Source organism: Equus caballus, chromosome 9 (assembly GCF_041296265.1).
Source record: "Equus caballus isolate H_3958 breed thoroughbred chromosome 9, TB-T2T, whole genome shotgun sequence".
Taxonomy (NCBI): domain Eukaryota; kingdom Metazoa; phylum Chordata; class Mammalia; order Perissodactyla; family Equidae; genus Equus; species Equus caballus.
This window is the reverse complement of record NC_091692.1, coordinates 4,993,790-5,009,569: the sequence shown is the minus strand read 5'-3', so window position 1 is coordinate 5,009,569 and position 15,780 is coordinate 4,993,790. Positions and strand designations below refer to the sequence as shown.

The 15,780-nt window shown below is 33.5% G+C and overlaps 1 long non-coding RNA gene across 2 annotated transcripts in view; it reads right to left on the bottom strand.

Annotated features, from left to right (window-relative positions):
* LOC138915358 (uncharacterized) overlaps positions 1 to 15,780 on the bottom strand; it is a 668,538-nt gene that overhangs the window by 69,995 nt on the left and 582,763 nt on the right. The gene's annotated exons all lie outside the window — the stretch shown is intronic.

The window sequence follows — 15,780 nt, the reverse complement described above, 5'->3', positions numbered from 1 at the left end:
TGGTGAAGTGTTCCTTCTGCTCATTAATTTTATCCCTGAACTCAATGAATTGTCTTTCTGATTTTTCTTGTAACTTGTTGAGTTTCTTCATGACAACTATTTTGAATTCAGCCATTTATTCACCATTTTACTCTCAGCATCTATAACAGTGCCCAGTATATGACAGCTTTTTAAATATGTTTGCTGGATAGCTGATGGACTGAATGACTGACTCTGAATGATTCTGAGGGAAAGGTAAGCCAAGGATAATCAAGATCTGTAAAAAACAGGTTACAAGTTAGATTTGACCCAAAGGCTATGCTTTGCCTATGATCTAACTCATTCTTCAGTTATTGAAATTATATTAGTCTCTTGGTACATGGGTTTCCCTTCTTGAATTTATAACCTCTCTGGTCCACCAACACCTGTTGGATTACTCATGGCTTTATTCTGTTTATCCTGGAATTCCTTGTTTCTGTCATTCAACAACCTGCCTCGTTCTTTTCTTCTCATTCTCTGTCTGTCCTTAGAAAATAAATATCAAAAGTTAAAACAGTGAACAATGTTTCTTAAAACTTAAGGCTGATGTTGTCCACAGCCTTTTCCAGGACTCTGCTGCCTACTGAACTCTTCTGAATTTCAGTCCCTGGATTTAATCAGTTAGGAGGTCATGTTGATCATCCATGTTAAACCTATCAGAAGCAGAAGCCTGTGACTGTGCTAGACTTGTCCTTTGTTTATGTATTGTTTTGCTACCACATTCTGGCTTCCAAATATGATTTCTTCAAAATATATGTAGATAAATCTGTCACTTCATTGTCTGCCTTCTCCCTGTTGGTGCATTTAGTTTGAGATAGTTTTTTCTTTCTGTCTTACCATCTCATTTCATTCCAGTGTCTTGCCAGTATATGCCATGACATATGGTCTTCACCTTTCCACTTTTAACATTGATCTAATCTCGATATCATGGGACTATGTTCCTTGTCTAATTATAAAGTTATTTTCTTGTATATTCATTCTCATCATTATGATTGATCCTTTTATCTCTACTTACAAATATATTCAGGGGCCTGGCCCAGTGGCGCAGTGGTTTAGTTCTCACATTCCATTTCAGTGGCCCGGGTTTCAGCAGTTCATATCCTGGGTGTGGACATGGTACCACTTGGCAAGTCATGCTGTGGCAGGCATCTCACATATAAAGTAGAGGGAGATGGCTATGGATGTTAGCTCAGGGCCAGTTTTCCTCAGCAGAAAGAGGAGGATTGGCCACAGATGTTAGCTCAGGGCTAGTCTTCTTCAAAAACAAACAAACAAATATATTCAGGTCTTCTGTATCAAAGAAAAAATAAGCATACAATATTTCTTCCCTTTACAAAGCCATGCCTTCAAGTTCTCAATCAATATTTTTTAGTTCTAGCCAAAGTCATCAAAAATATTGATGAGTATTGATAAGTTCAAAATAATTAATTTCAATCTTTCCATTCTACCCAGTGATTCATTAATTTTGTGAATATGAAAATTACATTCTCATTCTCATCTTACACCGTCCCTCCCAAACATTAAATAATCATCTCTTTTCTGACTTTTCAAATCATTAGATACTGATCAATTAGAGAAATCCATTAATATGTTTCTAATATTTAAAAAATCATATTTAAAATATATTTACTAAAATATTCAAACACAAACCAAATTTTGTTACCAGCAATGTTTGCAATATAGAATCTTTTCCTTCAATTTATTAAAGTGAATGTACTAAAAAAATGCCTACCAAGAGAACTATACATAAGTAGCCTCTAAATTGTTTTTGTTTAAATCTTATGCAAACTACAGTTTCATTTAGTTAGTAAATATTAACACAATGCCTACTGTGTCATAAATGCACATTATGCATTAGCACTCCTAAACTGTCACATGCTAGATTCAAACATCCATAAAAAATCGATGAACATATTGAGATATCCCCTGGTGACAATGCTTTGAAGGCAATATTTCTATTGATTTTACTTATTTTTGCATGTTCAACAGTGTGTATGAAATATTTGTATGTTGTGTTGCATTTTACCTTTATCATTCTGTAATAATAAATGAAAGAAATGAAAGATAAGCTATATATCTCATTTTATTAGAAAAATTAAAACAGTAGTGGTTAAACATCATGTGTGCCAAAAAGCAATGATATTTTAGCCTTAAGAGATGGTCATGTGGCCTTAGCAAGATTTATTTGTGTTCTATCTTGAGATAAAATAAAAATATTTAGTACCATGTCCAAAATTCTGTAAAAATACTATTGAATATCAAATCTGAAAGTGAAGCATAAAGATGAATGTTGTAAATTTTATATTTCTGTCAATGTAAGTCCCTGTTATAATTTGCCATATAATAAAACATGTTTTCATTTTAAATATTATATTCATAATTAGGAAGTTGCTATATACCACATTAGGATTTCCCTGAACCTACCTTTAGAATGAATTATCTTCATTCTTCTAACAAATAGGCTTCACACAAATGAAAATTAAAGTGTTCTAATGTATGCTATTTTATAATAATATTAGAAAGCACATTATGAGGAAGTTTTATATAACATAATCACCAAGATTTTGAACATAATGATTGCTATTCAACTACCATTGAACTAATGTTGAAATAGAGATTAATTTTATTTCATACCCCAAGATTTAAGACACGGTAATTTTAACCTCATCAGCAACTACCTTCTTTAGATGCTTAACAGCTTGAAGATAGTTAATTTTAATGCCTTGATATTGGAAATGTTCTACATTTTAGGAGATGTAAGAAATAATTTATTCATCCTCAATTTCTTAAGATTATATATTTTGGATTATCTCAAAATGTAATCTGAAGCAAATCAGGATATTAGGAGATGTTTACTACTAAACTCCTAAAAAGTAAATAGAACTCTACCAATGCAGTTCTTTCATCAAACAAACTCCCTTCTGTTGGCAAGAGAATCAGTTCCGTAAGCAGTGATGCAACTTAAATTTTGTCAGATTATCATAAATTTTGAAGAATAATGTAAGAATGAAATTGTCAAATGTTACATTTTGATTACACATACAAAGTATCAAATTTATTCATAAGTGAAACTCACACAACCAAAATGCAATTTTATATTCTCACAGGCTTTTTTGAGAAGCATTAATGAAGTAATGCTTCAGAAGTTGCTTTGCAACCATAAAATGCTGTAATAATAAAAAAAAATCATTGGTAATGGGAATGAATACCTACAACCGAATTGCTAGAATGATTTTGAAAGTTTTTGTAATTGAAAGTTGCATTAAAGACATACAACTGTTATTAATTTGTTTTGTAAGATTTTAACATCTGTTAGAATTTAAAATCTTTATTTCTTCCAAATAATTTGATATTTTCCCATACAACAGTAGAATACTGCATATGCATAACTACATATACACAATCTTGGAAAATATACATTATGAGCTATTTTTGCAGAAAATTATTTTTAAAAAAGTCCAAGTCACCACATTTTTAATTTTTAAATGTTTTATACTATATAATAATGGTTTGCTTGTGCAAATTCTACCTGCATACATCAAAAGTATATACGAAATACCATTTATTCTCAATTAACTGAAGTCTAGGTAAAATTAGCTTTTTATACCTTCATAATTAAGGTTAAGTACCTAATTATACTCACAAATATCTCACTATTCTAGCCAAATAAGGCATAAATACCTATACAGTAGGGTGTAATCACAATTTATAAATTCATGATAAAATCCAGCTACCATAGTTACTAACAAGCCAGTAAGCAGTTCATTATGATTCAGATTTATATTTTAATGATAATTTAAATAAGTGCTCTAAAAAAAGTATGTTCACTTCTTATTTGATATTTATAAAGTGCCCTCTTAGAGCTTCAGGCTATTTACCACATTTTATCTAAGAGGCATAAATTTCAAAGTTCAATTCCCAAAAGGCATTACACATTAAAGCAAACAGTAATAACCTGTGTCTCATATCATCCAAATTACCTTTGAGTTCTCTGAATCCCCGTACTTTCTTGCCAAACATTTTTATACACACACGTATCACTTGGACCTTTAAAGTACAATTATTCCCTTGTGTTAAAAAAATATTTTCAGCAATTTATTTTTCCTGCTTGTTAATTCTTCCAAGACATCATCTGCTTAATTATATTTTGTTTTCTTATAATACGTACACAATATATGATTCATTAATCATTAAAAATCTCTAGTTGTAGAGAAACCTTTGGTAATATCTAACGAAGCTATATAAGCATTGACATTTTGACCCCGTAATCCCATTTTGAGGAATTTACTCTGAAAGTACAGCTCCATACATATGAAATAGCATATAGACAGTTTATCTATAGAGTATTATTTCAAATAGCAAAATATCGAACACCTCTTAAGTGTCTATTCACAAGTCACTGGTAAAGCAAAACAAATTAAAAAATATAAAAAATATGATTTATTCACTAAGTGGAAATCTATTTAGTAGTTAAAATTTAGGAATATCTCTATCACCTAAAAAAGGGATTTCTAGAATATGCAGTTAAGGAAAAAATGTTTTGCAATATTGATATGTAGGTATATGATTATTTTTATAAGAAGAAATATAAAAATGGTTAAACCAGAAACAAACAAACAAAAATTACCTGAAGAGATTGCCTTAAAATGCAGTATAAAAGTTAGGTGTTGTTCTGACATTGTCTGTTTATACATTTTGATGGCCTTTTTTGGTTTTTTTGTAATAGTAAATTCTTTCATAGGTCCTTCTTGCTACACTTGAAGGATAAAAAAATGCTGCAAGGGAATCTTGAAATATTCTTAGTAGACTTGCTGTTTGTTATGATATTGGTGTAGTAACTCTGAAACTTTTCTATTTGTATTGTAGGGTAGAAGAAACAACTGTTTGGGGTTATTGGCAAAAAGATGCTGTGCTATGGGAAGAGGGATAAAAAATATGGAGTCTAGGAGACATGGAAGAACTGCCTCATGTTTTCTCGGAGTTCTAGGACTCAATAGGGACACGGGAGTCTGTCACTGAATGGTCCTAGAGACATGAGACAGTCTAACATTCAGGTTTTGGTTTTGGAATACCATTTCTTCTAAAGGAATCAGGGCTTCTGTAAAGAAGATACTAACTTTAGGTCTGGAGAAGGGAAAGTATAAACTACAATACCTTAATGTGCCAGAAAACAAGAAGATGTTTGAAAGAAAAAGAGGCAGAGAGACAGAGAGAGGGGAAGAGATGGAGGGAGGAATGGGGAGGGGAGAGAGAGAGATGGAGGGAGGGAGTAAGGGAAGAAAGAAAGAGATAGAAAGAAGAAAGAAAGGAAAGAAGGAAGGAAGGAAGAAAGGAAGGTAGATAGGAAGAAAGAGAAAGAGAGAAAAAGAAAGAAATGGGGGGAGGGGGTGGAGGAAGGAAGGAAGGAGGGAAGAAAAATAGGGACATTTCTGAAAGATTCATGCCCCAACTTGAATGCATTCCCAGTGAACAATTTGGGAAATTTCAGCATTAAAACAAATAGTGGGAATGAATTATACAACATTATATTGTTAGGAGACAATTCTCCATGAGTCATGTTTTTGTATATCTTTGAATAAAGACATTGACAGCTTTTCTTCAGGACTATCTTATTAAGGATATTTATATAACAAACTGCTTTGAAAGATAAAGACTCTTGTTCTCTCTGGGGCGAAAAGGACATTTATTTCCTGACCAGGATAAAAAAGATGTAATCCCACTGTAACGAGAAGTTAGACAGGTTTGCCAGCAGCCCTTGATAAGGCTTGGAGTGTTTTAAGCTTGGGATTCCTCAGCTGTGAGGCTCATGCTATCAAATGTGCTGTGAGTAATAAATTTTTGTGTCTCTGATCCAGGAGTTTCCTGTTTTTTTGCCAGCATCTATCAAATTGCAGACCCTACACAGATCCTAACAGGATATAAAAGAATTCACACGTACTCAGTGATACCCAAGAAGGGGAGAAGGGGCACTTCTTTGCTTAAGAAAGTTTGCTTAATAAATCTAAAAGCAATGACAGAACTAGAAAATCACTATTTTGCATTCACCAAAGTGATAGCTGTTTCCAGCAAGGGTAACCAATGGATGCTAAAATTGTTGCGTGAAAGTTTGTTAGGAAAAAGGGTATTTACATGGTCATAAACACAAGGAGAAATCACAAGGATATTTCTCATATTTTAATTACAACGGGGATAAAAAAGATATATTTCTAGTAAAGAGCTGTTGAAGTTGCTACCTTATCCAAATGATCAAACTTTGGATTACTAATTATGAAACAAACTAACATTATGAACCTTCTGATGAGATGCAACAGAACGTACACAAATCACCTTTGTTATATTACTTCCAGAAACATTTAACCTGAATCTTATTATGAGATGATAACAATCAGGGAAATACAGATTTGACATATTCTACGAGAAAACTGATTTGGGTCCTTCAAAAGTATCAGTGTGATAAAAAAAAAAGTTGAGAATTCGTCTACAGTAAAGGAGATCAAAGATAGATAGTAATCAAATGTCACTGGTGATATTTGATTGGGTCCTAAATTAAAAATACACCTAAGAATACATTTTGGGATATTTGGGTAAATTAAAATTAAGGACTTTAAAATAGATTAGATTGTTAGATTGTTGTAGACAATGACATCAAATTTCTAGGTTGCAGTCATACTATTGTGATAAGAGATAAAGCAAATGAGACAAACTGTTAACCATTGGTGAATCAAAGTAAAGAGTATATGGGTATTCCTTGCACTGCTTTTAGTTGTAAAATTTTCAAAATAGAACACAGGGACATTCTCTAGTTTTAGGAATTTTTGTCATCATGTATTTATAATTTGTCAATTATTAAATTGGGTGGTTTGGCTGATCAGTTCACATATGCATTGTGAATGAAGTCTGATATATACATATATAAATAAAATAAATAAAAAATTAACATTAATCATAAAAGCTTATCCAAAATATAGCATCAACACAAAACTTCTCTGTTGCCGTGGAAACTTCCTCAGCCTGAGGGTAGCACATCACCAGGTGCCAGAGTCAAAGAAGAATTAGCTCACCTCTGAGCCCATAATATGAAGATGCACATTCTACTTCACATGTCCCCTAGCTGGACTGAACCCCAGTTGTCAACAGGGGAAGCCTGCTCATCATTGCACCTTTTGTTGGTCTTCCCCTCCACCCTATGTCTTTTTTCTCTACTTCCTCACTTGTGGTTCCTGGTAACAGCTCCCTGATAAATTTCCAACCCCTGGTCCTTGTCTCAGGCTCTGCTTTTAGGGGAACTCAAACCAAGATCAACTGACAAATTACCAGGAATTTCCAATAATTTATGTTAGAAATGATGCTGTTATTTTAATTTATCAATATGGAAAGTATGTTGTTAGAAAGTAAATGCTGATACGATAAGCCTACCCCAATCCATGTCGACTCCTATGAAGGTAAAAGTTCTTCCAGAACTTCTGAGTGTAAAATTATTCTTCTTTCCCTTCCAGCTAGGGCAATTTCATTATACTCGTTAGCAAAGACCTCAGTGGTTATGAGCTAAGAGTCATGTCAGCATGCATGAAGCATTGTGACTAATACACACACATACACACACACACACACAAAATGATTTCTGTGTAATATTTTATTCCCCTCAATAATAGTTTTATTTTTTCTATCATATTACCCACTGAAATTCTCCACCTTATTTTTTTCCTTAAAATATTTCATATGTTGATCTGACATTTTCTTGAACACCAAGTCATATAGAATTTTTCTAGGCAAGTGTTTTGTCAAAACAGACTTTCATTACTAAACAATAGAGTAGGTATATTTTCAAATCAATTATTTGCCATTCTAATAGCATTCTTGCTAAGGTTTTTTTCTTATTTTTAAAAACTTAATGTTTTAACATATTTGCTTTCTTTAGTATAGACCTGTAAAAGAAGTGAAAATTTAAAACAAAAAGGTGTTGGTAGACAAATTTTAATCAAAAGAAAGGGGAAAAGTACAGTGACTATAATAACAGTTCTTCACTTTAGTATGAAAAATTTGGCTCAATTTTTAATATGGCTTTTCTATACATGAATTATGGAGGGGAGAAAATGCTGATGTCTTGACTTAAGTCAAAGTATAACATGCATTGACATAAAATATTTCTTATAATGTAATTTTTAATTTTTTATAATTTTTTTCTTAACTACCAAAATGGAAAATATCCAAATGTTTAAATTTACCATCTTTAGCCCATGACAATATAAATTTGGCGATGGGAGATAGAAAGTTTTTCCTTTGGCAGAAACCAGTGTGTTCAGAATTGGTGAGAGCTTTCAAATTTTAAACTCTTCCCTCAAGAGAGGGCTGGCCCGGTGGCACAGCGGTTAGGTTCACAGATCTGCTTCTCAGCGGCCCGGGGTTCGCAGGTTCAGATCCTGGGGGCAGACATGGCACTGCTTGGCAAGCCATGCTGTGGTAGGCTTCCCACATATAAAGTAGAGGAAGATTGGCACGGATGTTAGCTCAGGGCCAGTCTTCCTCAGCAAAAAAAAAGAGGAGGACTGGCAGTACTTAGCTCAGGGCTAGCCTTCCTTTAAAAAAAAAAGAGAGAGAGAGAAAGTGAGAAAAAAAAGAAAAACTTCAAGTCATTAATAAAGCTTTCCACCAAACTGTACGATCATTGCCAAGAACAATCTGTGAAAAATCTGAGATGGCAATATAAATTGCTTCTGGCTATCTAGGAAAAAGAAAATTTGATGGTGCTATAATCAAAATTTCCTCTTGCACTAAGGACAGAAAATATTAGCACTTTGCCAGTTTACTTTTTACTCTTTCTTTACAGGTCAAGGAGGAAAGATGGAGTGTGAGAGTATTAAAACTTAAGAAATCCTTTAATTCATATAAATAACGGGCAAAATATTGTAGCTTCCATTTCCATGGGTCTTCTTCTCATTTTCCCTAATAAAGTTTCAACTTTACAGTTAAGTTGTGAGTAAAATTCTAATTAGTATATTTAAGAATTTATAGTACCTTTTGACAATTTGCATTTATATTAGAGAGAAAACTGGAAATATGTTTTTAAGCACTGTATAGTTTATAAAAACTGTAACCTCTCATAGTTTCTTCATATTTCCCCCTAATGAATATAGTTAAATTTCTATAAGTATTATTTTAAAATAATTATACTTATTTAAAGATACTGAGTTATTTAAAAAGTAATACTATCAATGTTTTAAAAAATGATCACAGTAAAATATTTCAAATATTATAAGGTCATTTTTTATTCCAAAAAGCAATATTTCTACATTTTGAATACACAACTGCATATATAAATTTTAACACATAAAATTTAAAAGAAATCCAGATAATTATACTTCCAAATATATAGAATAAAAATATATAGAATTGAATTTTACATACACGTCTCACACACCGTTACTCATTCTGCTTTGTTGCTGTTACACGCATCCGTTCTTCATATAGTCAGGCCCCTTTTAAATTTCTAGACTAAGATTGAATGACTAAGATTTTGGGATATCACTTAAAGACACAACTACTTTGGCAAAATAATTTGAGCTATTTTAAAATGCTGCCAAAATTTATATTTTTCTATATAATCACAGATTTTTTTTCCTCCCAAACATAGAAAAAGAGCACCATAAACTGCTAAGCAAGAGAGAGAAATAACTATTTCTTCTGATGCTGCTGGAGATCCGGGTAGTCCGGGAAAGGATGTCAGTTAATGATTTCCCTCCTCAGTGCAGCCTGAATCCCGTCTGCAGCTCCCTCGTGGTATGATTCCACGAAGCACTGGAAAATTAAGGAGGAAATCTACTGCCATTCTTCAACTCCTGACACGTAGGTGGAAAGGGAAAACAATGGCTTCAGCCACTAGTGAGTTTGAAAAATACACTTAGTCATGACTGAGAACTGGTGTTATTGTGATAAAGAGTAAATAAAGGAAAGATAAAATAGGATTTGGTAGAAGGATACTAAAAGGTATTTGGTCACTTAAAAGGAAAAGGCATTTTTCATATTCTGAAGCCACAAAAATACCTCTGAGCCAAGTGAAGTAAAAAATACAATATAATTTGTAATAAGTATAATTTTTCATGGGTTACATGGAATCTGGTTCATTCAAAACTTTCATTTGTAAGTTTTTTTCTCAACTTTTAAAATAATTGTTGGTTTAAAATAGATGTTCTTATACTACTTTTAAAATTTCTTATAATGAGATTAAATATTTTACATTAAAAAATAAGGGCAGCCTTGCTACATATACCAAATTTGCAACACTTGATAATAAAATCCTCCATTGTATTGATTTTAAAATTTTGCGAAGCATTTTAATAAATCTTATCCCTTTATCTCCCATGAGTTTTTTAAGGCAGTTACCTACACTTACCATCTATTCTTTTTCATCCTGCATTTGCTCTATCAAAACAGGTTTATGGAAGCCCCAGTCCACACTAGACAGAGTGATCGGGTCTGCTGGTACAGTTTCTGCTAGCAGGGGCCTTACCCTCCAGTTTAAAAGATAGGTAATTACACAGCAACTGCTGTCAGAGTGAAACAGCCCCTCCCCATCTCAGCGTGGGCCTATCAGAGAGTCCTGTTTATCTTCTCCCCCGCTCCTCCTCCTCCGCCTCTTCTTCCTTCTTCTGCCCCTCCTTGCCCTATCTTCCCTCCTCCTCCTTCTGTTTGTCTTTTCCGTTTGGACACAAGCTCAATGAAAGCAGGGACCAAGTCTTTACTCTTTCTGACACAGTTAGAAGAACTTCTGAGATATTATATAGAGCCAGATATTGATTTCTGATACATAGAAAGCAGAATAATTAGATATTGTAACAACTCTATGACTTGTCTACTACCAGGTAGTAATATAAAATGAAAGAATCTCGTCTCTAGATCTAGACAGAAAGACATCTGAAGCATGAAGAAATACAAAATCAAATTATGTGGTGTAGTCATCTTTATGGAGATAAAAAAAGACGGTAATCTGTCCTGAAAATTATGTTTATAATACAAGCAGACACAGATACCCCGTGTGTGTCAGGGGTTGGGGTCTTCCTTTGGGGACCTCTGGCTTAGTGATGCAATTTCCTTCACCTCGCTACCTGCTCAAAGACCCGGTTGTCCTCAGAGGAATCTCCCCTGTCACGTTTATTTCAGTAGACGCTGAGATTTCAGTTCTTTCTCTCTCTCAAGGCTTGTTCTCGCTCTCATTCTTTGTCTAATTCCTTTTGTTTTGCTTGGTTTTGTTTTATTTAGTGGCTAGCAATGATTAAACAGTATGTTTTAAACAGATGTAGCTGTTTCATAGTGAAACAGTCCTTCAGAATATTCAGAATATTTAATCCTCCAAAAAGATAAATTGAAGTTCTATTCCCCAGTACCTGTGAATGTGACCCTATTTGACAACAGGGTGGGCCCTGATCCAACCTGACTGATGCCCACAGGAGAGGAGAAGAGACACTCTGAGGCAGCCGAACCTGCAGAATGCCATGTGAAGACAAAGGCAGACACTGGAGTAGTGTCTACCAGCCAAGGCATGTCAACGGTTTCCAGCAACACCAGAAGCTGAGAGAAGGTAATAGAATGCTTCTTTCCTTAGTGAGACCATGGCCCTGATTTCAGACTTCCAGCCTTCTGTGACAGAATGAATTTCTGTTGTGTTGAGCCACTAAGTTTGTGGTACATTTTTATAGCACCCAGAGGAAACTTATACAACTGGGTTCTAATAGCTCAGTTAAGTAAAACAGAGTGAAAACATCTAAACTGAAAAATCAAGATGTCTCCCCACTCACATATTTAATCTAAAATTTGGGGTATGCAAAAAAGAGTTAGCAGACTTGAGACTGCCATCCTTATAAAGGTCTGTTTGCAACTTTGGCCTTTGTCTGGCATTTGGGAACTTAGCTCTTGGAATGTTCCCAGGCAACATTTAACTGATAAGGCTGGCTGACTCTGCCTACATTATTTGTGTAAACAATATGGTTAATGGGGTACATATCGTTTTTGCCAAACACCTCCTTTCCTCTGGGAATCTGGAATTTTGGTACCTGCTAGACAAAGGGTGCCTCTGTGACCAGTCCCCACTGAAAACCTCGGCAGCTGAATCTCTGATAGGCTTCCGTGAGTAGAGCAATTGTACGTACGTTGCTGCATTTTTGTTGATGGAAGAAAAGGACGCTCTGTGTGATTCCTCATGGGAGGGAATGAACATAAAGAAGCCTTCACGTGGATTTATCCAGACTTTATACCCATGCCATTTTCTCTTAAGATCTGGATGTGTATCCTTAAAATATCACCGTAATAAATCTTAGCTATGTGTACAGCTGTATGCTGAATACCTTAAATTCTTCCAGCAAGTCTCTGAACATAGGAGTGGTGATGGGGGCCCTCAACCTGATGGAGACATCAAAAATTTTAAAAATCCACCATTTTATTTTATCTCAAGAAGCACCATTTAGGTTTTCTTTTCTTTCACTCCTTTTTTTTTTTTTTTTTTTGGTGAGGAAGATTGGCCCTGAGCTAACATCTGTTGCCAATTTTCCTCTTTTTGCTTGAGGAGGATTATCGCTGAGCTAGCATCTGTGCCAATCTTCCTCTATTTTTTGTATGTGGGATGCTGCCACAGCATGGCTTGATGAGTGGTATACAGTTCCATGCCTGGGATCTGAACCTGTGAACCCCAGGCTGACAAAAGGGAGTGTGTGAACTTAACAACTATGCCACTGGGCTGGCCCCCATTAGTTTTTTATCATATATAGTCCAAAATACATAGTTACATAGCTGTAAGTTTGAATGAATATTTAGAGTCTTGTTGAAACTACAAGTTGTTTTTGGTTAAATTCTATTATTTGCCTATAAATTGTCTGTGTAAGATACTTTATTTTATAACTTCGAGGTAATCGAAATAAAGCTTAATTAAAATAAATATGATATTTAATATTTTACTGCTAATAACATTTAAAAAGTTCTTTAATATATAATTAATCAGTAATAACAAAAATTAGCATGCACTAATAAATTATACTTGTGGAGAATAAGGTTTCATCTAAAAGAAAATCATATTAAAACTAATATAAAAGTACATTTCCTTTAAAGCCTTACAAGTGAAAAACAGTCAAAACGATTAAACTGAGACCCTATTAGATTGCAAAGTCACCCATGATTGGTTCAATTCGCGAGCATCAGTTTTATGTGTGACGCCAGCTGTGCTTCAGAATCTCAAATGCTTTCAAGGGACAGAAATCTCCTTGTTACCTCCTGTAGGCAAAACCCTGGTCAGTTTCTTTGGTCCCTTCTCCTCTCCTATTCCAGTCCTGCCTTTAGTCTAAACAACATAGACTATGCCTGCCTTCTGAATACTTTAAAAACGGACCCATTCATCCACTGTTCGCTTCTAAAATGATAATGATGATTTTATAGTCTACTCAGCTAACATCTAATTTTAAGTTTATCAGATGTTTTTATCAATCCAGGGCAACGTTATTTTTCTGGACACCAACTGTTGGGGATGGAAGAAAACAATCAGATTCAAATCATAAAAAGTAATGCCCTTTTGAGGAGAATTAAATTTGATGTAGTGATCTTTCAGGAATGACATTGCACACTGTTTTCAAAAAATATATTTTAGTGAATGAAGAAGCACAAACAGAATCTAGCACAGCCATGAGTAGAGGCTATGCTCACTAGTTATTTACAAAAATTTAGAGAGATGTAAAATCAATGAGAGGTATTTTCTTTATTTACTTTTAACAAAAAATATCATAGAGAGAATTATTTTGAGGGCTAACTTCAGGCAGTCATCCTAAAATAACAGACTGTAAATCTGCATAAAGACAGACTCTGTTTTGATCACCTTTGTGTAGGATATATATAAAGTCTATTGCCCAAAAATTGTGTCCTTAACACTCATTCTGTAGATATTATTACTAAGAGGCAAATAAACATAATCCTTTCCATGTATGATATATGAAGGTGAATTATCAAATGCTTCAAAGGATACTTTGCAAGTTATCACTTCTGCAATTTTCTATTGTAGTGTTATATGTAAACATAATAACGGTGGGTGTACAAATCTGAATTAAATTATACATTTTAAGAATACATATTATATTTATGATATATGATCATTTTAACCAAGTATGTTCATTTTTATTTCCAAATTGGAGTTCACTTCAACTCTACCACCTGTACAAAGCCATATAATATTAATTTGTAGATGGTAAAATATAACTATTTTTTAAAATTTTTTGTTACCTATGTTTCATCATCACCTTGACAAACAAACATGTATTTCTGTTATCAAAAAATTGTATATTAAGAATCTGCCTGAAATCCTTGGAATACAATTTTTTGAAGATACTTAAATCAGTATATAGAACGTCTCTTTTTATTTGAATAATCAGTTAATCAGAGCATTTATTCCACAAATATGTGTATATTACATCATATTTCTGTACAGAGTATCACATGATTAAGAATTTAATACATTCCCAGACAAACCTTACAAAATATTATGGCCAACTGAATCTGGATTATGACAATATGTTAGGTTATACATCTGTTATTTACATCAAACAACATTATTTTTTGAGATGTCATTTGATGAATGCAGGTGTGTCAAGAGTTTTCAATAGAATTTCAGAGGTCAAAAAAAAAACACTGAATGAATTTCATCTCTTAGATTTAGAATCCAAAGATTCATTGCTGTTTCATTAAGTTATTACATATTTGAGATATTTTTTGGAAGCCCACAAATGTAAGTTATGGATTTATTTGTTGATCTGTTCCATTGAAAATCATGATGATGACATCTTGAATTTTACAAAAACCAGTCAAAGAAAAGTGGTTCTATGGACTGAGAAGTTTAATCTAAATTTTCAATTTACGGATGCATACTGTGCATTATACAAGTGTAGCTGAGTAATATACTTAGAAAAACACAAAGGGAGCAGGAGAGTGAAATTGTTAAAGGACATTTCTTGAGAACTAAAGAATCTCTGGGTCGCTGTGTGATGACCCAAAGCGGCAGTTTGCCAAATAGAGTTTTGTTTTTAAGGAAGTAGACATTAAATAAAGGAATATAGGAGTAACAAGTTGCCAAATTTGTAGCTAAATATGCATATTTTAAACATTCCAAGTGAAACAAGAGTTTCCTTGTTACATTGGGTTCTTTAAACTATCCTCTTGTGCGTGTTCATTTAGAATACAATCATTTGGTCACGGCAGTATCAGTGCATCTCCTAAAATAGGAATGATCTCCACTTATCATCTTTGGTTGTTTAACCCCAGAAAATTATTCCTAGATGCCACAAGGAACACACTTCATGTTATACTAAGCTTGAGTTGACACTATAGCACACCTATTGAGTAGCTTGGGAAGGCTTTGTTTGTTTGTTTTTTAATCGTTTTTAAGACTTAAGTTTGCATCTGTCTGTTGGTTTGACACCATATAATTTTCTGCACTCTGTTAAATTAAGTTGCAATTATAATGACACAAATAACATCAATCAAATCCCCAACTAATTCCGTGTTACAATTTCTTTCAATTTTGTATATTTAATATTTTCATTTAAAAATGTTTCTTCGATTAAAAATCATTTTGTAGTTCTACGCTTTCTATGCTTTGACAGAATGATTTGTCTGTTTTGTTTGCTTGCTTGTTTTGCTTTGTGTTATATTTTTCCAAAAGTAAAACTATATAAAATTAACAAGCAATCAAGAGTTAACAAGTAGACAAACCATGCCTTTTTTTTTAAACAACAT